This window comes from Ascaphus truei, chromosome 3, assembly GCF_040206685.1.
Source record: "Ascaphus truei isolate aAscTru1 chromosome 3, aAscTru1.hap1, whole genome shotgun sequence".
NCBI classification, from domain to species: domain Eukaryota; kingdom Metazoa; phylum Chordata; class Amphibia; order Anura; family Ascaphidae; genus Ascaphus; species Ascaphus truei.
In genome coordinates this window covers 287,477,969-287,499,738 of record NC_134485.1, presented here as the reverse complement: position 1 = coordinate 287,499,738, position 21,770 = coordinate 287,477,969, and the positions used below count along the sequence as shown (strand labels likewise).

Sequence of the window (21,770 nt, the reverse complement as noted above, 5' to 3'; positions counted from 1 at the left end):
CATTCTGGTAAGTGCATCTGCAGGGGGCCAAGCTTTATGTATCATGTGTTCAGAATATCCACAGTGCTATTCATATGCTTCTTTAAGCAAGTGTGTCTTAAGGTGGGTCTTAAAGGTGAATAGAGAGGGTGCTAGTCGGGTACTGAGGGGAAGGGCATTCCAGAGGTGCGGGGTAGAAAGTGAGAAAGGTTTAAGGATATGACATCGCGCAGGTGTGAGAGTGTTACCTGGCCTGAATAGGGATCCCGTGATGTTGCATGACATGCATTTTGGGGTGTGCCCAAGGTTGTGGGGGTCCATACGCGGGTCCTCCTGCAGTGCTGGAGTATTGCATGTCATATCCACTGTGATACGGGTCTGACCCATGATCATCCCAGTCCCTCCTCATGCGTTTCTGGGGGGGCTCAGCTCATGACGTGGGGGGGAGAATCTCTCTCTCCGGCTCCGGTCGTAGTCTCTGTATTCCTCACGACTCCGTCTCTCGCGTCCGCGGTCCCATACCCTATCGCTCCAGTCGTCCCTCCTCCTCTCTTCCCTCTCCCTCGATCTGTCATAATCGCTCCGCTCTCGCCTGAACTTGTCTGAACTTGTCTCTCCGCCTCCGGTCATACTCGTCGTTGCTGTCAGCCATTTTGTGAGTCCCGTGGCACTCAGTCTCTCTCTGTGTCTCCGGCGCGTGGGTGGCTGAGGCGGGATCTGTCGATCACCTTTACAGTGTCAATAAACAGTAATAGAGTGGAATTACCAGAGTTGTGACAACATGGATCAAATTAATAGATCTTCAAGTCATTTTCAGACTTGTTTGGCTCTAATAAAACCCACTGTGTCACAATGGATGATTCAGTCTTTTGCCCAATCAGTGTATTAAGACCTTATCAAGACCCTTGACATCTACATTCATTAGGAAACGGGAGCAGTAGTTATTGTATTCAGTAATCGGTGTCCCTGCCTTTTTGGGGGAATTATAGTTATATTAACATTTTTCATGGTATAGGAAATTGATGATCCATTAGGAATCAAATTAAAGTCCTTAAAAGGTGGATAAGGGAGTTCAAAATTGGGTCAAATATCTTATAGTAGGCATTAGTAAGGCCATCTGGGGAAGGCTTCTTGCCTTTTTCAGTTTTTTTATGACACTTTAGATGCTCCTATTTCATCTGAAGAAATCCTAATGATTTAGCATACAGTATTTCCTGGGGATTAATCTAGATGGATATTGACTTTATACGCATATAAGCGTTTTATAAGCGTAATAAGCGTTTTATAAGCGTAATGACAAAGTGGAGATACATTGTAAAGCTTTTATGAAGAAGACTGATTGAGGCCATCTTTAACCTCTAGCGTGCACTAGTGACGTGCCTACAGTGGTAAGGCATAGGAGCCAGCATGCCAGTGGCCATTGTGAATTACTAGGTATATCATACATTCTCCCGGCAAAAGCCTCCCATACACAGCACCATGTCAAAGGCTCCACTGAAACTGATGTAGACCCTAGAAATCACCAATCATATTGTTGTGAGGTCAGACAGCCCGATGAGAAATGGAGATACACTGGCAGGAGATAAATGCAGGCCCAAGAGGGAAGATATTGACAGAGATGCCTTTGTCTAAAGGGAGGCCGACTGAATGATACAAGCTATTATGGAACCCTTACTCCTTTAAAATTAGATTGATGCAAGACATTCTTTAATAACAAACTTGGCAATGCTGCCTGAAGCAAAATTATCAATATAGCTCAAAAAGTAGAAGAACAAAATCCTGTCTATCAATTTGGAGCTGAAAATGTACCTAGTTGCCTTGGCTGTGATGATCTATCGCGATATCTAAATAATCAATTACTCCTCTTACCTTTACTGAAGATTGTCAATTTTCGCTGGGTCAGAATACAAGCATGACTCAGAGAAACCATTTATATCTGCAGGCCACAGGCTGACACTGATGATGGCAGAATTTCCTTACTACAAAAGTTCTTAAGGGAAAAAAAAAACTATTTTTTTTTATTGGATCACAAATATTTAATCTTTTTTTAAAAAAAAACTCAGATTAATCTACCAAAGTTAGACAAGTCTCCCCTGTGCGGCTTCTTCTTCTTCTTCTTCTTCTTCTTCTTCTTCTTCTTCTTCTTCTTCTTCCCAGGCTAATATAGGGCCTGAAGCGTCCCAGAAGGCATGACGCCACATCAACCAATCAGGCAGAAAGTAACTCAATAGGCTAAAAGAAGAGAAAGAAGATGACACCTCTCAAGACAAGAAGAATTGAACAAGAAATGAAGATTTATTGATTACTCTAGTGGTTAGTAAAGCATCTCATTTACTAGGCGCAAAGGGGGGTATGTATTATACAGTATGTGTGGGCTCTATTGTTTGCCTTCCTCTGGATCAATAAGTAAGTATAGATTTAGGATAATGTATCTGTTGTCTAAATTTTGCATAGGTTGAACTTGAAGGACGCATGCCTTTTTTCAACCTCATCTACTATGTAATTATGTAACTATATCAACCCCTAAGATGTCTGTGGTATACCTTGGTAGTCACATCCAAGGGGTTAATGTTATTTCTACCTACAGGTTCAGTAATAATAGATATTACAGAAGCCTATGATAGAAAAATGATTAATTCTATCGCAATGCAGTAATTAATGCTTTATTAACAGTCATGCTACTTCCCGCATCACTATTTTGGGTTAAATATCGCACCTGGTAAATTATTACTGCAACGTTGATGAATTTCATCATTAAGACTAATAACACTGTAATAAGACGCAGAATATTTTTACCAGGTGCGCTAATTACTCCGTTTTAACATAGTTTGATGATATATCCTGGCTTTTATCTTTTTAATGCATTTAAAACATGTAGACAGAATAAAATGCTTTTTCATAATGTATGAATCCTAACATGAGTCATAGATCATTACTATGGGAATTCACTTTCTGGACAACTTGGATGTGGTCCATTGTGCTGTATCCATTGCAACGTACCACTTTTGTAGTGAATTAGTGAGTTTCTTCATACAAATCTTATAAGTGATTGGAAATAGACTGATTAGCCTGTAGTTCTTGAGGTCTTTTTTTCTCTACTTTCTTATGCATAAAGACAACTATGGCTTTGCTACATTGTTCTTAAATTGTCCTGCTTTTCAAGCAGCATGTGAAGAGTTTTGAAAGGATTTTCTCTACTTCTTCCCCAGCTTCTTTCAATATTTCAGTGGTAATTTCATCTTCCATGAGGCTTTGCATTCTTCATAAATGTGATTATTCTGGAAAGATGCATGATACATCATTGATAGTCAGTGCCCTGCCCTTTATTGTTTCATTAATTATTGTATTATTAATATACATATATTAATTATAATTAATTAATATATAATTGACACTCAATTATACTTTTATTTTCATTCAATATTTGTGGAGTGATTATTGATTCTATTTGGTTGAGAATCGTTATATTTTGATTATCCTTTTATTATATTGATGGACTTCCTGATATATCTAAGTGTATTCATGCATAATAAGGGTTAATTGGTGAGGGTATGTAAAGTGCATTTGGCTCTAGTGATGGGAACTCCTGAGGAATTAGCAAAAAGAGCTAGAAGATCATATGGTGGGTAAAGAAAGTGACAAAAAAACCCTACACCATAAAGCATTTGATATAGATATAAATATATATATACACATATACATATATACAAAAGGTTCCTGAAAGCAAGTATCCACACACACTTTTAGTTGTGCTACAATCTCTCACATTTCCACACCTACCCACACCATTTATATCCACTCCCACTCCACACACCCCTTTTGTAAAGCACTGTATAAACTGTGGGCTCTCCATTCATTTATATTCACACAGATACACATACACACACTCTTACATCACTTGCTTTCAGGAACCTTTTGACACCTCTAGCCATAAAACACATCCACACCGGGGGAAGGACTAGCACAGATAACATTCCAAGAGACACTGTTTTCAAGTATACCTTTTGCTTCATTCATTGTAACATCACCGGAAGAAGAGATCAGTGTATCTCGAAAACTCACACAAATAAAAGCATTTCGTTAGCCACAGAACGGTATCATCTATTTATTTTTTTGATTATTGAAGCTCGGCTAACACGGTACTGATACCTCTACATATATATATATATATATATGAAAAAAAGAGTAAAGAAAAAACAGGCACAAACCTAGTGCATTAACATAATAAAATTTGTATTTCAAGGAACATAAAATCTTTCAAATGCCCACTCACAAGGTATAAAACGATAAATAGCAGGTATGAGATAGGCTCTCATGTGCCGTCAGCTCGATCCTCTCAATGTAGCTCCAGGTACTGGCGTCGTCACGTGACTCCCCTCGTGTAGCCGATGAACCGGTGAACCGGAAGCGGAAACTCGCATTCAATGTTCGGCGGGGAAGAGACCCTCTAGGCAGCAAAAGTCCTCCAGGTCCTCTATGGTTAAGTTGTATTGGAGCCGTGTGAAACAAACAAAGGATTGAGTCTCTGGTGACATCTGGCCTCAGTGCTCGTGGGCAAATGGCGGTCCCAAACTAGTCACGCCCTACGCGTTTCGTCATCGATGATGACTTCCTCAGGGGATACCCTCCAAGTTCCCCTCCATGATATTTATAGGGAGATATTTGCATAAGATTAGCCAATATTCATTAAAAGTGATTAACCAATTAATTAAACAAACAATTATCATCTCATTTTACAGGTGTGTAATACTGATGCATATTATGAGGACCCCATTAAGTTACCAGAGAATGGATTAACACGTCAGTCATATAATGTGATTACCAATTAATGTGTGATTGATAATAATTTGTATATTGAGAATAAAATCTATCACTCGGACATCCAAAATGCATGACAATAGTGATAAGAAATATACTAATAGATTGGCATAATGCGACAATATACCATAATCAAACTACTTTATAATTGAATCGGTATATTATGGTATATTGTAGCATTATGCCAATCTATTAGTATATTTCTTATCACTAGTCTCCTTAAAAAACATTTGTTTTTAACTATCACTACTCTAATCATATTGTCATGCATTTTGGATTAAGAAAACAATGCCAATACAGTATGCAGCAGATCAACGACCCAGTGGAGAGAGAGGGATGGTACTGTAGGCTAGCTAGGGTGACTCAGCCGATTGACGCTTGGCTAGGGAGGGATTAAAAACTCTGGAGGTGTGTGGCTGACATAGTTAACAGCAGTGTCATTTCAAAAGGCAGTTAATCATAATAATTGGATGAATAAACCCCCAAAGACAACCCCCAAATATACAGTACTGTAGTACATAAAAAGCAAGTCACTTTAACTCCCTGTGCCCCATGCGCCAAAAATGTTTTGTGGCAGAAGAATGTAATAAAGGCAGCAGAATGTACTGTAAAGTATTATTGTGTGTTGATGTTTTGAATTGCTGTGCACTTTATAAATGTTTCAATATTGTAAATAAATGTTTTTGTACTGACTCCACCAATAAAAGACCATGTTGAATTGCCTCACATTGTTTCCATTTGCTCCTTTGCCAGTGTAACAAATGTACTGTAGAGGCTTGCTGCACTGTTTTTTTACTGCCTGGTCGCGCAATTGGCGTAGGAACTAGGTCAATTGGCGTGGGAACTTTTGTTTTAGGGCAACTAGAAATAAAATTTATTTGGCCCCTAGATGTTAGGAACCCCCTCACTTGACCCCAACAGGGTCCCAGCAGTAATGGCGGCGAGAAAGGGTCACGCCGGCGAGGAGGGTCCTACCATTGAGCGCAAATGGCGGAGAAAGCTTTGAACCGGCTAAGTCAGAATGAGCAGAAACCTGGAACCCACAACTCCGGTTCGGTTCGAGCTAGAGGGCCCATATTCGGTCAACATGTAGTCCTAGTTGCGGCAGGATTGCATGGCAAATTGCGACCCTCTCGTGGCAACAGAACGGAGTCAGGGTGATGTTAAAGTTTAGGTTTCTGCCATTGACTTGCATGGCAGAAAAAAAGCCACTTTGCTAATGTGCTTTTAAACTGTCTTTTGGTACCTCCGGTTCCGGGGGTCGTGCAAAGCTGATATTTTGCCACTATGGCAAGGGTCCTCCCGCATGGGGACCAGGTAAATTTCAACCCGCTCAGACCCACAGAACGGGTTATTTTACATTATATTCGCGCAATTGGCGTGGGAACTACTTAGGGCCGCGGTCAAGTTCACGGGCAATTTGCGTGGGAACTTCTGTTCTAGGGCACCTAGGAATAAAATTCTTTTTGCCCATAGATGTTAGGCACTGTATACCACTGTACGGTATACTGTGGAAGACAAATAATGAATCGATACTGAATATGTAGAATAAATGCATAGTTTTATTTAATCAGGGTTTATTACACAGTATACTGTATGGCCGGAAAACATCAGCATACAGTACAATATTATCCATTGAAATCCCCCCATTAGCCGTTTTCTTTTCTGAGAAAAAACAAAAAGAAAAGTTTTAATGTACAGTACAGTACAGTAATGGTCATCCCCCTAAAGAAGTACCCAGCCCGCCCCACCAAAATAATACGGCAACAAGACAGTACTCACCATTAAATTTCCCATTCAGCTTGCGCCGGTGCCGGTCCACTGCCAGTCCAGCTTTCTTCATCATCCACGTCGATAGTTGGCAGCGGGACTAGTCCACCTGTAGTCAGCAGGTGAGGCTGGAAATCGCTTAGGTACATGCAAGCTTCATCAAAACTGCACGCCAAATCCAGCTCAGCCTCAGGCTCATGCTCAGGGTTGTCACTGACAGTGGGACCGTCATTGGAAGCCGGTGCTGGTGCTGGTGCATTGCTTGGCAGCGACTGTCGCTTCTTAGTTGGTTTTAACATGACCCTTCGCCTTTTGCCGCCTCCATGATCATAGATACGGGAAAAACCCGGTAATACACACCAATACCCTTCAACAAATTGGGGCTCAATACGGTGAAAACAGGGGTCACTACATAACCTTTTCCTTACTGCACGCTTCCACGTATGAGGAGTTGGCGAAAATTTGTAAAAGTCATATTTTTCGATAAAATACTGATAAATTTGAGCAACTGTTGCCATCTTATCCTCTGTTGCATTAATCGCAGCCCATATCAAATACGCGTAACTTCTGTCAGGTTTTTGGAAAGCAGGCTGCACTTGAACACTCATGGCGGGTGGGTCTCTGGAGAATAGTGTAACACAAACTAAAACTGGTCTTTGTCTTTCTTTAATATGAAAAGCCTAAATTGATACATTTTGGCAACTCTTCCTTCAGTCTCAAGGCCAAGGCCAAGTTACAATGGCACACTGTGGTACAGTATCTTTTTTAAACGAAACACCTGCAAGCCGACACATTACTGATTCGGCGCATTACAAGTCAAGAATTTATGCCATCTGGCGGACACGCGAAGCATTGCAGCCTAGTAAATCCTGAACCATTATTAATTAACACATCAACCGCGCGTCAGCCGGGCATGACCCCTGGCTGGGAAGGCAAAAGGAGCCCGGCATGCTCCGGGTGAAAAGTGTCACATTCCAGGAACATGCCAGGTACAAGTCAGTGATTAGTAAGAATAAAGTCTGCCGCAGCAGTATATTGGCAATTGACACATCCCCGGCATTTATGAACCCCCACTGGTCTAGTCAGCCATGACTGTTTTTTGCCATATTTTGAACGTGGATCCGCTTGTGTGAGCAAGTCTCCCAAATTGCGACCTCGACGATAGCAAAAACGAGGAGGATCCTTAAAATAGTGTCAAATTTGCTTGTCTTTGGCCAAAATGTGGGTGTGTTGTAAAATGCTACGTCGGATGTAGTTAGATGCTGTTGTATAGGTGCTTTTGATATTAAAACGGTTATCGCATACCTTTTTATTTTGGGGATTTAACAATGTTGCTCTCTCTATATTCCTCGATTTTTCAAGTGCCATAGTCACCTCTGCCTGATCATAACCACGTTCCAGAAAGGACTCATTCAGTTCTTCAAGTGCTGCCTCTAATATCGAAGGTTCTATTGTAATTCTTATGACCCTCAAGAATTGTGAAAAGGGTAAACCTTTCTTCATGGGTACCGGATGTTGGCTGGATGCTAAAAGTAGCGTATTTTTATCCGTAGGTTTTCGGTAAAGCCTTGTTGCCAAACGACCTTTATTCTTATATACAATTGTATCTAAGAAGGCTACCTCGGAGGTGCCGAAGCACAGTGTGAAGCATATAGTAGTGGGTAAACAAATGCAAGTAACTCTGCCTCAGAGCCTGACCAAACCAGAAACAAGTCATCAATATAGCGAAAGAACCTAACCAGATGTTTACTGCATTTTGGATTTTCAAAAAAATATTTACGTTCATAAGTATCCATAAATAGGTTAGCATATGATGGGGCCATGTTTGACCCCATTGCAGTACCAATAAGCTGCAAATAAAAATCATTTTCAAATTTAAAATAATTTTTGTGCAAAATTACATCCATCAATAACAGTAAAAATTCAGGAGGAGTGCCAGTAAATGCATTGAAGCTCAGAAGATGTTCTCTTCTAGCTTCAATGCCTTCAGCATGGTTAATGTTGGAATAGAGACTCGCGACATCCATTGTAGCCAAAATGTACCCATCTGCAATATCTGTTAGAGTGGCTAATTGATTAATAAAATCAGTGGTATCTTTGCTGAAATTTCAGCATGTGGTTCATTGACTCATCCGCTTTCACAATATGTAGATTTTTATCTACAGCCTATGGTCTCGAACATGAGAACTTATATCAAAGGCTTCCGGACACCACTTCCCTCCCTCCTTCCTTCCTCCCTTCCTCCCTTCCTCCCGATCGGGCGCGCGGCGGCCATTTTAAAAAAATTAGCTCGACCCCGGTTCTAGTGCGGTTAGATCAGAGGACCGTGCTATAACGGGGTTGAGCTGTATATATATATATATATATATATATATATATATGTAACCCTGTTTCCCCCCCCCCAGTCTCTACGGGAGTGTGAGGGGTTCATGGGGGCTGGTTACATGCGGTGTGGTGCGTACCTATGAGGAACAGGAGGGCCTGAGATTCCCGCGATGTTGTGGGGGAGCCAGGACCGGGCTTCTGGGGTGATAGCCTCCATGATATCTTAGTGGTGCAGCGCCTCCATCTTCTATACTCCCAGGGTAATGGGACAGGATCGGTATAGAAGAACCCCTCAGGTCCCAGGGTTACTCTCCAAATCACACACAGTCTTTACGGGTGCAGAACAGTCTCTTTATTTTGACAGAGCAACGATATCCAACGATAAGGCTTCCAGCAGCCACAATATAATCGCCAGTGCGAAGTACAACCCGCTCAACTCCCCCGACCTCCTCCTCTCCTTCCCTCCAAGTCACTCGGCCGACAAGATGGTCTGAGCTAGGGCTGCAATACCCCGTGGCCCACCCCCGAGGTTAGCCTCGAGGTGGGTCTTGAATTCTCTCCCCATCACCCCTGGCAGCAGGGTGAGGGCATTGGTCCACCAGTCTGTAATTCTATCAGCTCTACTTATAGACGCTGATCAGTTCCTCTCGCTCTCAACCGGCATGCTGCGCCGGGGAGCCCGCAGCCTCCTGATACTCCTCGGACCGTTCCGTAGGACTCGTGGCTCACGGCCTAATACTCAGCAGCTCTAGACTCTTGGTATCACTGCTCACTCGAACTCTTCTTAAGCTACTCTCTCTATTGAAGAACCATCAATCAGAGAGGAACACGGCACACAGCAAGGACGAAGAACAACAACCTCACTCACCGGAGTGGGCTCCTAAATATAGAGCTAGCCCCTCCCCTCCTGGTGTCAGCAGAACCTCCCCTCTTGCTCATGCCTGCAGCAGAGTCCAGGCCTGTGTCTACCATTCAGGTTAGGGCTATGAAGGGGGGGAAACCCATAATGAGTACTGGCGCCTGATCTTAACAGGACTTACTGCAGTAGAAGGAAGGTAGGTATAGCGTGACCTGTTTACAGGAGCTACATATATATATATATATATATATATATATATATATATATTTTTACATTCCAACTCTATGGTATTTTTTGGAGTCTTAGTAGGCCCTGCTCTATGGGAACTACAACGTTTTCTCTCTTGTTTACAGTATATTAGGAACTTCAAGAATAAACGGTTTTAAAACCTACACTTAATAGCGGGCAATCAGTTTATCAGCTTCTATTTCACAGTTTGTTCTTTAAAAACCTGTCTGTGCATATATATCTCCATGGGATACGCATTCAGATATTCTTTGTTCATGCCAGTGTATTGAAGTCAGCTATAATATATACCGTATGAGTACTGATCTCATAAGAGACTCTTGATATACCGATTGTCCTGCTTCTTAAAGTAGGGCAAACAGTTCATCAACCTCCACTCCAGTGGCTTCTTCTTAAAAGAAAAAGTCTATACATACCCTTTATGGGACGAGCCTTTCTATTATCCCTGTTCATGCCTGTATATTGAAGCCAGCAATACTAAATAGGAGTACTGATCTCATAAGGGACTGATGATATACCTATTAGTCTTAGTATACCCCCCCCTCCCACGCAGTTTTCATTTATGTTAATTAGTTCTAATTAGTTTTTACTGAAATAGTACTCACACTTGTATATTTGAGAAGCAGAATGACTACTTCTCTTTCATTTGAACTCCTGAATTAGCACATTTATCGTGCACAACCTGTTGAGGCTGCGTCAGTCTGCACATCTTCACGTTACCATATGTTGACACCATTGGGTATCGTAATGGGACATTTGGTCATGGCTGTTTCGCTGCGACCAAATGGCCTCCGCCACCCCTTTGCCACAGACGAACCGTCCGCCGCCGGCCACTTCTAAGATACGTTTTATTACTAGTTAAGGCAGGGGGTTAATTTAAGGGTTTTAGTGGATACGGTAGGAGGTTTTAAGGTATGGGCTGGGGGTAGAGAGTTTTAGGGTAAGGGTTTAGGGTAAGGAGTTTTAGCATAGGGGGTTTACATACCTTAGTGGCAGTTGGCGATGAAGACAGTGGCGGAAGCTTTCGGCGAATGAGAAAGAGAGTGCTGCTGGCTATGTGGTCAATGCAAAATGGCCACGACCAAGTGTCCTAGACCATTGATGATTGCCAAGGACCGGATTGTTTCAGTGTTTGCTCTGGGGGATCTTTAATGTGATCCTACAGTATCTGTATGGTCATTACGGACAGTTGAACTCTGTTGATCCCTTTGAGCATTCACTGTAACTTACTAAATTGTATGTTTTTGTTGTTACTGTACATGTTGTTTTTAATAGATTTACTTTGAAACTTACCTTTTGATTTTATGCTGTGGTGAATGGAGCATTCTATGAGATGAAGCTGCAAACAGGGATCCCAGCGCAGCGGGATAACCCCGCACAGGACCAATTACAGTGAAATGATACACACACCGGTATACAGTGGCGGCCGCCTTTACTCTCATGCGGCTTTCTCCCCGGGTTCTTTTAAACGCGGCAGCGCGCGGCTTTTTTTTTTTTAGTTTTCCCGCGCTGCGGGAGCTTTCAATGATAAGCGCCATTAGTGCTTATCGGTTGAAGCGGCCGCCGCGCGGGAAACCGCATTGAAATAAAAAAAAAGCCCCGCATTTATCCCGGGAAGCTTTAGAATAAAGCTGGCCGGGACAGTATAACAATTGGTTTACTGAACAATAGTATAATATCACCCACAACACAATGTCCCCACAATACAATAACCCAACACCACACAGGTGAGTCCCCCAAAGTACTGAGGGTGCCCTGTGCACCTGTAAACCAATGTCCATGAGAGCAGGCCCACCCAAATGTGAGGAGTAGCCTACCCCCTTGTGTTTGTGGCTGTTGGTACATGTTGCGTACCTTTCCTGGTCTCCGGTCCAGACCAGGACAACCTAAAGATGGTAATCCGTTGGACCGCACTGTGAGCCCACAACGTCGTCTCCAATCCTCTCGCGAAGGCATCCACCTGTGAAGGGGCTCCCGATGGAGTGTGTCCCTATAAAGTGTCTCTAGTTGCCTATTGTCTTGTCCCAGACCGCAGGCCACGCACACCCCGTGCGTCCGCCACTGGTACCTTAACTGAACCTCTGTCACTACAACGCTAAGGGGAGCGTTCCTATATGGGGCCTTCCCTATAGCAGCCACAAACTAAGGTGAGTCAGGGCCTAGTTGGGATCTATGAGGGTATCTGGCCTAGTCCAGGGATGCACAGCTCCCTGGATACTACCTTACCACTTGCTGTCACTGCTCTGACTGGCGTGGTGCTCCTAGCCCCCCAAATGTATCTATCTTGGTCTGCTGTGGTCCCCGCTGTGAGGTGCATCCTCTGATTGCAGTCTAGAGTCGAGAGGTTGTAACGTCTGGCTCAATGGACCAGGTATGCAGACCCAGACTTGTGTCGTTCACCTTACATGTTTCGTAGGATCTCCTCAAACTTCTTCTGGGGTAATGAATGGATAGTTTATAATATCTCTAGTGACCTATAGATAGCTATACTCGTTGACATGGTAAATATGAGCGTCTTATTACCAAGATACATTTTCTGTGACACCTCTGCTAATGCACTGCTAATAAACACTACATGAATAAATTGAAAACCTATTTAAAAGTGTATTCAAAGCACAAATGGGGAAATAGGGTGCTCCATCCAAGCATCAATGCATCTTAGAAAAGCCCCAAAATAGACTAAGTGGGAGTGGGTGTAAATGAAAATAACCTGTGAGTCACTCAAAGGAACATAAGCAAAAAGCATCCTAATGGAAACGATCCAAATAAGAGTACTCAACTATTGTGGTCATAAGAAATAAGTGTAAGTCTCTTACCCACTCCCACAGTCTTTGGGGATCTGTAGTGGCGTGCCAGCCATGGAAGGGAAATCCAGAACACAAGTAGAATACGAAGCAAATAGCGCACAGCCAGGGAGCCAGGTGGTGAAAAAAAGTTAATCCCATTTATTTCAGTACATGACTGATAAAAACATCACCCCAGGGGGGGAAAACACACAGCCTCCTACGCGTTTCGGATGGGTAGGTCCTTTATCAAGGACTTGATTACTCCTTGATAAAGGACCTACCCGTCCAAAACGCGTAGGAGGCTGTGTGTTTTCCCCCCCTGGGGTGATGTTTTTATCAGTCATGTACTGAAATAAATGGGATTAACTTTTTTCACCACCTGACTCCCTGGCTGTGCGCTATTTGCTTCGTATTCTATTTAAAAGTGTTACTGATTAAGATACTAATGGTGATGTACTTGTAAAAAATAAACAAAGAGAGCTTAGCAGTAATTGCATCATTATACTGAGCTAGTGTGTTACTGAGACATTACACCGTTATTTATATACTGTAGTAGCTACATACTGTAGTGTATATATCTTGCATGAACAAATTGTAATCCTATAGTACCTCATAGTATTAAAGATTAGACAAAACAGGCACAATCATAAATTATGGGATGTACCTCACTAAACAATAGTCAAAATGGACAGTAATAAAATGTCTAGAGGTTAAAGTAATAAGGAACGAAGAGGGGGGGGGGGGGGAGGGGCACTGCCCTCTTGCATAAACAATTTAATCAAGCCAGAAAAAAACAACGTTTCGGTTTCTACATGCAACCGTTATCAAGGTGAGGGCTTATACAATATGTTCGAACACTTCTATTTCACAAAACCTCACAGGCAAATGTTTTACTCACAGAAATATGGAGTCACACTTGATTGACTTTGTAAGTATCCTCGGTTAGTAAAGAATACCCTAATATTTGTAAAAATAAAACTGTGCTTGGGGGGCGGCATCAACATTAACTCCCACCGTGGCAAAGAAGCATCACAAAAATTGTATGTTATAGAAAGGGACACTCAACTCTATTACATTTTAAACTGTCTCGCCCCAGAATTCCTCTACTATGGTTGTTTACTTTCAAAATATATAAGTCATGTACGGGTTTATTACTGTTACTATCTGTGCTGTAATTAGAGAAAACAGTGTCTCATCAAACACTGTCTAATACTATTGAGGGACACACAGCATTTTTTCCTGGCCAGGAGGTAGCAAGTTCCCTTGTCAGTAGAAATTTGATTCCCAAAAAGATATTCTTGTGGAGAAAGACAAATTATCCATGTCTGCACTTCCTTGGGTGTGTATTTTCAGAAATGATATGCAGAACTTTAGTATAGGATTGTTTATGTTATAAGGGTGTTTTGTCCTGCCAAGGATGTCAAAATTGGAAGGTAATTTAAATTTAAGAGAAAAATATGCAGACATCGTTTCAACAAAATTTCCTGGCTTGAGTTTTTTTTTGGGGGGGGGGGGTGAAATTCCTTAAGATGTGTGCATTCAGAAAATAAATACTGTCATGGGAGTATTTTTATGGTAGAGGGTAGTATTAAGTAGTACAGTATGTTTTTCCTTGACAATGGTAGCATGCTCCCTCTTCCATTTAACCCCGACAATTCAGGCGGTAAGAGCCTTACACAGTCTTACATCTTTGGGGCCCCTATTTTTAAACACAGTACATATTGTAAACCTATACATATCTGGTATCACTGTTCTCAGGGAACCCAGAGAAATGACATGGTGTATTCCTTTCCATGATTACAGTGAGCTTATGTGAGACAAAGTGGTGCAAAATCAAAAAATAATGTCAATTTATGAGAGTCAAGGCCAGTATTTTCAACAGTAAATCACATCCAGAAATGTTTTGGAGGAAGTATGTTGCCAATGTCTCAAATCCATGTGGCATGTATTTTCATTAAAATATATACCTTTCTGTAAGTATTTTTATATTAAAGGGTAATTTTGCCTTGCCAATGATGGTGTACACCTTTTGCATTCAGCAGTGAAAAATTAATTAAACAATCTTATTGTTTTGGGGCCTATATTGACACAAACAGCATGTAATCTTATTCATGATATACTCAGGAGACTCAGGGCAACAACATTTAGATTTCATTCCATGATTACTCTAAACTGGTATGAGAAATGTTAATGCAAAGTCTAAAGGTAGTTCTCTCCATATTTTTGTCATAAATTGGCATAGTTTGGAATGTAGATTCTCAGACAGAATTGTTGTGGATAAAGACATACTACCTATGTTCGAATTCACAGGGTCAAGGACTTTCAGAAAATATATTCTTTTGTGGCGGTATTTCCATGTTAGGGGCAGCTGTGTCTCTTGAATTATAGTGTCTACCGTTTACATTCTAGCCTTAAACATTCAGGTGTGACGAGTCTTGATAATTTAGGATCTGTATTGCTATACAGTACATATCTGGTTTCAGTGTTATAAGTGGGATAAGGAGCAATAACATTTAGTATTCATTTTATTGAAAGGATTGCATATTTTTTAGAGATATCTGGCACAATAACAAGAAAATAGTAGATTTATGTTTAGTTTCTTCATATTCATAACATAATATATTGAAAAAAAATGATATATAGTTTTAATTGGAAAATACTGTAGAAAGTCTCTCACAGGGGGTCAATTACCCTTTGGCAGCAAATAGGTTAATGTTGAAGATATTGTTTTGAGTGATTGGGACTTATTCATGATCTAACATAGTAACTGCCTGGTTTCCCTTCTCATAAAAGAGCTGCTTAGTCCAGACCAAGACCTTAAACAATTTCTCTGATATTATTACAGTCATTTCCCACCTCAAGGCAATAATATTTTTCCAGACTTCTCTTTCTCTCACAAATGTATGAAATCATTCAAATTCTGTCATCTGAGAAGTGAGTTTATTCGGTGTCCCATGGGTTAATTAATGCATGTTCTCCAAATTCATACCAACCAAACCTCTGATTCCCAAATATTTGTCTTAGTTACTGAACATCTGATCTTTCAATTGGAAATTTAGCTTTGTGTTAAATAGAACACCCAACCTTCTTAGACTTGGCTGAAGCACATTAGACTTTGAGGGTAAACTCTGCTTTTTAAAGACGGAGCATTTTCACAGCACCTAAATCCACACATTTTCACATGTGAGTTTCTTTAATGAAATTTAGGTCAGTATCCCACCTCTTGAATGTATTGGGAGCCATACACTTTTCTTTGGAGATTGAGACCTTTAACATTGTTGAAAAAATAGTATCAAGCATAGTAAGGGGGTTATAGGGTTATATCTAGCTGCCTTCCACAAGGCCCCAACACTCACACATGATATCAAATAAATCTAAAAAGGAAAAAGAAGTACTGTACATTAAAAAAAAAGATAACAATTGGATCAGTCCTCTTGGGAGTGGAAATTGGGCCAGGTTCTCGTGAGTGCAGTCATCAGTGAGGATATGGGTATTTATTACCATTGAGTATATTTTTGTATAGTCTGGATATTTTCAACCATTAATTATACCTTATTTTGTATTACACAATAAATGTATATATTTGTAATTAGCGCAACGAGTGCATCTTTCTTTACAGAATGCTTTATGTGCTACTTTTCTTCGTGGTATGTGTGTTTGTGTTTAGATTATTACTTTTGTTCTGTTGATGTACTTCAGACTGATACTCTTAGTCTGCTTTTGTGCTTCCAGTAGCAGTTAGCAGAGCCCCTTCTTTGTATACAGAATGTATGCAAATATAGTATACAGTATCTCAGTCAGTGTTTAGGGGGGAGGGGAGCGAAAAGAGTCCCAGTGCAGGCTTCTTTCCACAGTGGTCCAGTATCTTCAGGGTCAGAGAGAACGTCTCTGTGTGATCTCTCCAACAGTTCAGGGTATCTCCCTAGACTAGAGATCTCCTTGCACTGAGAGCATTAGGTTTTTGAAAGGAGTAACAAGCCAGCTAAGCAGGTTAATTAGAACAGTCAGCTCTGAATTAACCTGCTCAGTGCTGTGCTCAAGCTCTCCACACAGGTTTCCTGTTAAGCTCTCTAGACAGGGAAGGCACCATGTTACAAGCCTCCTTCTTTGGGATAAAAGACACAGTATATGTCTTTCCACCTGGATATATGGTGATGGTTCAGTTTAAACAACACACTACTACTATTTACTGTGTAGTAGAATTAAACTCTTGATAAATATTGAACATTTCTTCTATTTGCCAGTTTATTAAGTTGAATTCTGGATGTGTTAGACTATTTCCTGGAGAAAATGTATCAGTGCCATAAGTACACTGTATCATGCATTAGAACTTGGAGCTTTGCTCCAAAACTATGCAAAATGTGCCCTTTTGAGTTTGTCACTTTATACTGTCAAAGTATCAAGGTGCTTTGTACCAATTATGCTCCGCTTGCAGTAAACAATTTAGGGAGCGTTTCAAGAAGGAGGTGTCACATTTTGTGTCTGTATCTGAAGCTGTTTTCCTTTCACTTCACTAAACATGATAGGTTTAGATAGCATCAAAATCTGCGACAGAGCGATCTGTGTACTATAAAAAAAACTAAAAGGTTCATTAACCCATGGAGAAATTAACAAATAGATGAAAGTAAGAAAAAGTTCCCCACTAACAGCAATTATTTAATTGTCATAAGAACGATAAACACTGATTCGTCATTGATAAATACTATAGAAGTAGTGGATAAGTTAAAGATAAATTAGATGTTCTAGAAAATAATATACACACACACACACTCGAATAAATAAGATCAGGCGATTATGTCTTTTTAATTGTATTTTCAAATGAACATTTTCTCATAGAATCAAAAGGTTACAATATCCTAAGCAGTTTTGAGGGGCTTGTGGAAGACATGCAGATTTACTTGTCGGTTTCTTCTCTGGACAATCAAAGCAGTTTAGTTTTCATTTAGGTTTCATTTATGAGGGGCTTAGGATCTTAAAACCAGATTAATTTAGTGCTTCTTTTATGGCTCAAATTACTGAGCTATAACATGTTTTTCTCTCCATTGATTGTTAACCTATAATGACCTAATCTATTGTAAACTGTGTGAATATTGCACAGGCTTTAGCCAAAAACTCACTTATAAATTGCCCCACAATTGTTTTTTTTTTTAAGTATTAGATATTGTATTTTATATTGCAATATTACATACGGTATTGTTTATAAATTTGTCTAAGTAAATCTTATACTGTACCTTATAACGTGGATCATCTGTCAGCGGTTCCCTGTTAATTGTACAGTGGCCCCCTGTGGATAAAGTAACAACTGGGAGCTTATTACGTGTTCAGACAACTATTTAAGCAATCAAGGCATCTGTTTCTGTCTGGATATGTGGATTCATTTTTATTTACATATTAATAGAAGGACTAGTATGTACAAATAAGGAATAAAACCACTGCTAGTGTATTTCTTTTGTTTTGTCTGTTTGTGTTTAAATTCCTGAGCTTCACTTTTTAACTCTCTCCTTTTAAAACATGACCAAGTATGCACTAGATTTGGCTTGTGGCGAACACTAATTTACACAGAGCACTGGGATTACAATATCATTACAACTAACTTGTAAATTAACTCATGCTCCTTTTGCAACTTTATGGAAGCTTTTTTCATCGACTCTCCATCCATTTTTATAAAACGGAATGTTCCTAAAAGGAAAGATGACGTCACACCATGTTGAATAAGGAACTGGCCTAGATTCCCTAAAAGTCAGCATAGCTGTATTACATTATGGCATTTAATTATAGCAATACAAAAGATTAGAGAGGAGGGAGTACAGATTCTTGAAATCCGGATATCACAAACTTCAGGGATGCGAGCATAAATTGATTGGAGTCTTCCCTCCCCTCACCTGTGGCTATTTTGCGTTGTTGCCAACTGGGTATGGGAGGGTAGGAGTGTGTGCAGAGAATACTACAGAGGCAGCAGAGAGACACAGAGAGATGCATAAAGACACAGTGGGGCAAAAGAGTGTGAAATTAAGAAATAATTATAATTTCACTTATAATTGAATTATATTTGATATAAAACGTAATTACTGCACTTATCTTGTAATTAGTAAGTTATTATGTAGAGATAAGTTACCAGCCATCGGACTTGTCTCACTCATTCAATATCAATTCTGACTAGTTCCATTTGGGTTTGGTAATTGGAACTGAGTTATATATATATATATATATATATATATATATATATATATATATATATATATATATATATATATATATATATATGTATATGTAACCCCTTTTCCCCCCTCCTACGGGAGATTTGGTTGTTGCCGGCTGCAGTGCTGTTCACCTGTAGGCTCTCAGGATTCTGAGTATCCGCCGATGGTATTGGGGATAAACAGGTCAGGCTTTTGGATATTATCTTCTTTCTCTTTGGTGCAGCGCCTCCATCCTCCAGGGCCCATCATAGATAGGTGCAGTCCCAGCGAAAACACTCTTCCCTCCTCCTGAATAACTACATCTTCAGACAGGAGTAAAACAAAGGTGTCTTTATTGCAAGCTTTTTATTGTTGTCCCTGGAGCAGACCCCAGGAGCTTGAGGCCCCAAGAGTCTCTCCTTAGCTCCCCTACCCCCTGATGGGATAAGGGGTATCAGCTCCCACTCCCCTGAGGGAGGGTTTCAGAATAGGCAGAACCAGATCCCTGGCACAAGAACACACTCTTCCCCAGAGGGGAGAGAGAATACAGAGAACACCCTACTCCCCCACAGGGGAGAGGACAGAACATATAATTTGAGCTGTAGCGCCTTTCTTTTACCAGGGGAGGGTCCCAGGTCTTAGCCCCGGTAGGTGGGCAGTACCTGGGCAGTGAGCCACCCCCCCCCTGTAACTAATAGGGAGTTACTTTCTGCAGCAAGGACCAAGATTAACCCTAACACTGCCTGCGCTGGTATCAGGATTTATACACAGTATGTTAGGCAGAGCAATTTAATAGCCAGGGGTCAGATGGCTATATACTGTGTGTATATATATACATATACATATATATATATATATATATATATATATATATATATATATATATATATATATACAGTGTTCGACAATCCTATACATTTACACGCCCGGGGCGGGTGGATTTAACTCCCGGGCGAGTAAATATTGGCCCAAGCAGAAAAAAAACTCCCTACCTGACAGCTGATTGGCGCGCGCTCCCAGGCTTTGTGGGCGCGCGGCCAGGCTCTATATGAGCCAGCCCCCAACGAGCGGCCATTCTTTCTGCCCGGAGATCTGTTAGAGTAAGTACTCTCCAATCCTCAATTTTGCGGCCCCTCTGCTCCTTCCCTGCAAGCCCCCTTACTCCCCGCTTCGCGCGCGGGGCAGGAGATGGTAGTGGGGGTGTTCCCCCCTTCTCTCCCTGTCCCGGCTTCCCGCGCAGGGCAGGTGTTCCCCCCCTTCTCTCCCTGGTCCCAGCTTGTAGTGGGGGTGTCCCCCCCCTTCTCTCCCTGTCCTGACTTCCCACGCGGGACAGGAGATGGTAGTGGGGGTGTCCCCCCCCTTCTCTCCCTGTCCCGGCTTCCCGCGCGGGACAGGAGATGGTAGTGGGGGTGTCCCCCCCTTCTCTCCCTGTCCCGGCTTCCCACGCGGGACAGGAGATGGTAGTGGGGGTGTCCCCCCCTTCTCTCCCTGTCCCGGCTTCCCGCGCGGGGACAGGAGATGGTAGTGGGGGTGTCCCCCCCTTCTCTCCCTGTCCCGGCTTCCCGCGCGGGACAGGAGATGGTAGTGGGGGTGTCCCCCCCTTCTCTCCCTGTCCCGGCTTCCCACGCGGGACAGGAGATGGTAGTGGGGGTGTTCCCCCCTTCTCTCCCTGTCCCGGCTTACCCCGGCTTCCCGCCGATCCCCGCGCGGGACTGGAGATGGTCACGGGGGCGAGCGGGGCAGTGGTGGTGCTCGGTCGCGCGGCCTTTCCTCTTCTTCCCCCTGTCGTGTGTGTGTATGCGTGTGTGTGTGTGTGTGTGTATGTGTGTGTGTGTGTGTGTGTGTGTGTGTGTGTGTGTGTGTGTGTGTGTGTGTGTATGCGGTGGGTGTGTGTATGCATGTGTGTGTATGGGTGTGTGTGTATGCATGGGTGTGTGTGGGTGGGTGTGTGTGTGTATGCATGTGTGTGTGTGTGTGTGTGTATGCATGGGTGTGTGTATGCATGGGTGTGTGTGTGTGTGTATGTATGGGTGTGTGTGCATGTATGCATGGGTCAGTCACCCACCCCAGTCAGTCAGTCACCCACCCCAGTCAGTCAGTCACCCGAGTCAGTCAGTCACCCACCCCAGTCAGTCAGTCACCCACCCCAGTCAGTCAGTCACCCACCCCAGTCAGTCAGTCACCCCACCCCACCCCAGTCAGTCACCCACCCCACCCCAGTCAGTCACCCACCCCAGTCAGTCAGTCACCCACCCCAGTCAGTCAGTCACCCACCCCAGTCAGTCAGTCACCCACCCCAGTCAGTCACCCACCCCAGTCAGTCACCCACCCAGTCAGTCACCCCCTCTCTCTCTCTCTCTCTCTCTCTCCCACTCTCTCTCTCTCTCTCTCTCCCACACTCTCTCTCTCCCACACTCTCTCTCTCTCCCCCACACTCTCTCTCTCCAACACTATCTCTCTCTCTCTCTCCCACACTCTCTCTCTCCCACACTCGCTCTCTCTCCCACACTCTCTCTCTCTCTCCCACACTCTCTCTCTCTCTCCCACACTCTCTCTCTCTCTCCCACCCTCTCTCTCTCCCCCTCTCTCTCTCCCACTCTCTCTCTCTCTCTCTACCACACTCTCTCTCTCTCTCTCTCTACCACACTCTCTCTCTCTCTCTCCCACACTCACTCTCTCTCTCTCTCCCACACTCTATCTCTCCCACACTCTCTCTCTCTCCCTCACACTCTCTCTCTCCCACACTCTCTCTCCCACCCAGTCAGTCACCCACCCAGTCAGTCACCCCCTCTTTCTCTCTCTCTCTCA

At 42.4% G+C, this 21,770-nt stretch overlaps 1 long non-coding RNA gene across 2 annotated transcripts in view; it reads right to left on the bottom strand.

The window, feature by feature from the left end:
• Positions 1–269: 269 nt before the first annotated feature.
• Positions 270–21,770, bottom strand: part of LOC142491077 (uncharacterized) — a 36,149-nt gene continuing 14,648 nt past the window's right edge. Inside the window, exons 2-5 of one of the 2 annotated variants that reach the window (XR_012800267.1) lie at positions 19,115–19,285; positions 18,015–18,067; positions 1,849–2,211; positions 270–707 (exon numbers count right to left, since the gene is read on the bottom strand). This is a non-coding gene — a long non-coding RNA (uncharacterized LOC142491077). The remainder of the gene's footprint in view (positions 708–1,848; positions 2,212–18,014; positions 18,068–19,114; positions 19,286–21,770) is intronic. The other variant, XR_012800266.1, reaches the window with a different exon arrangement.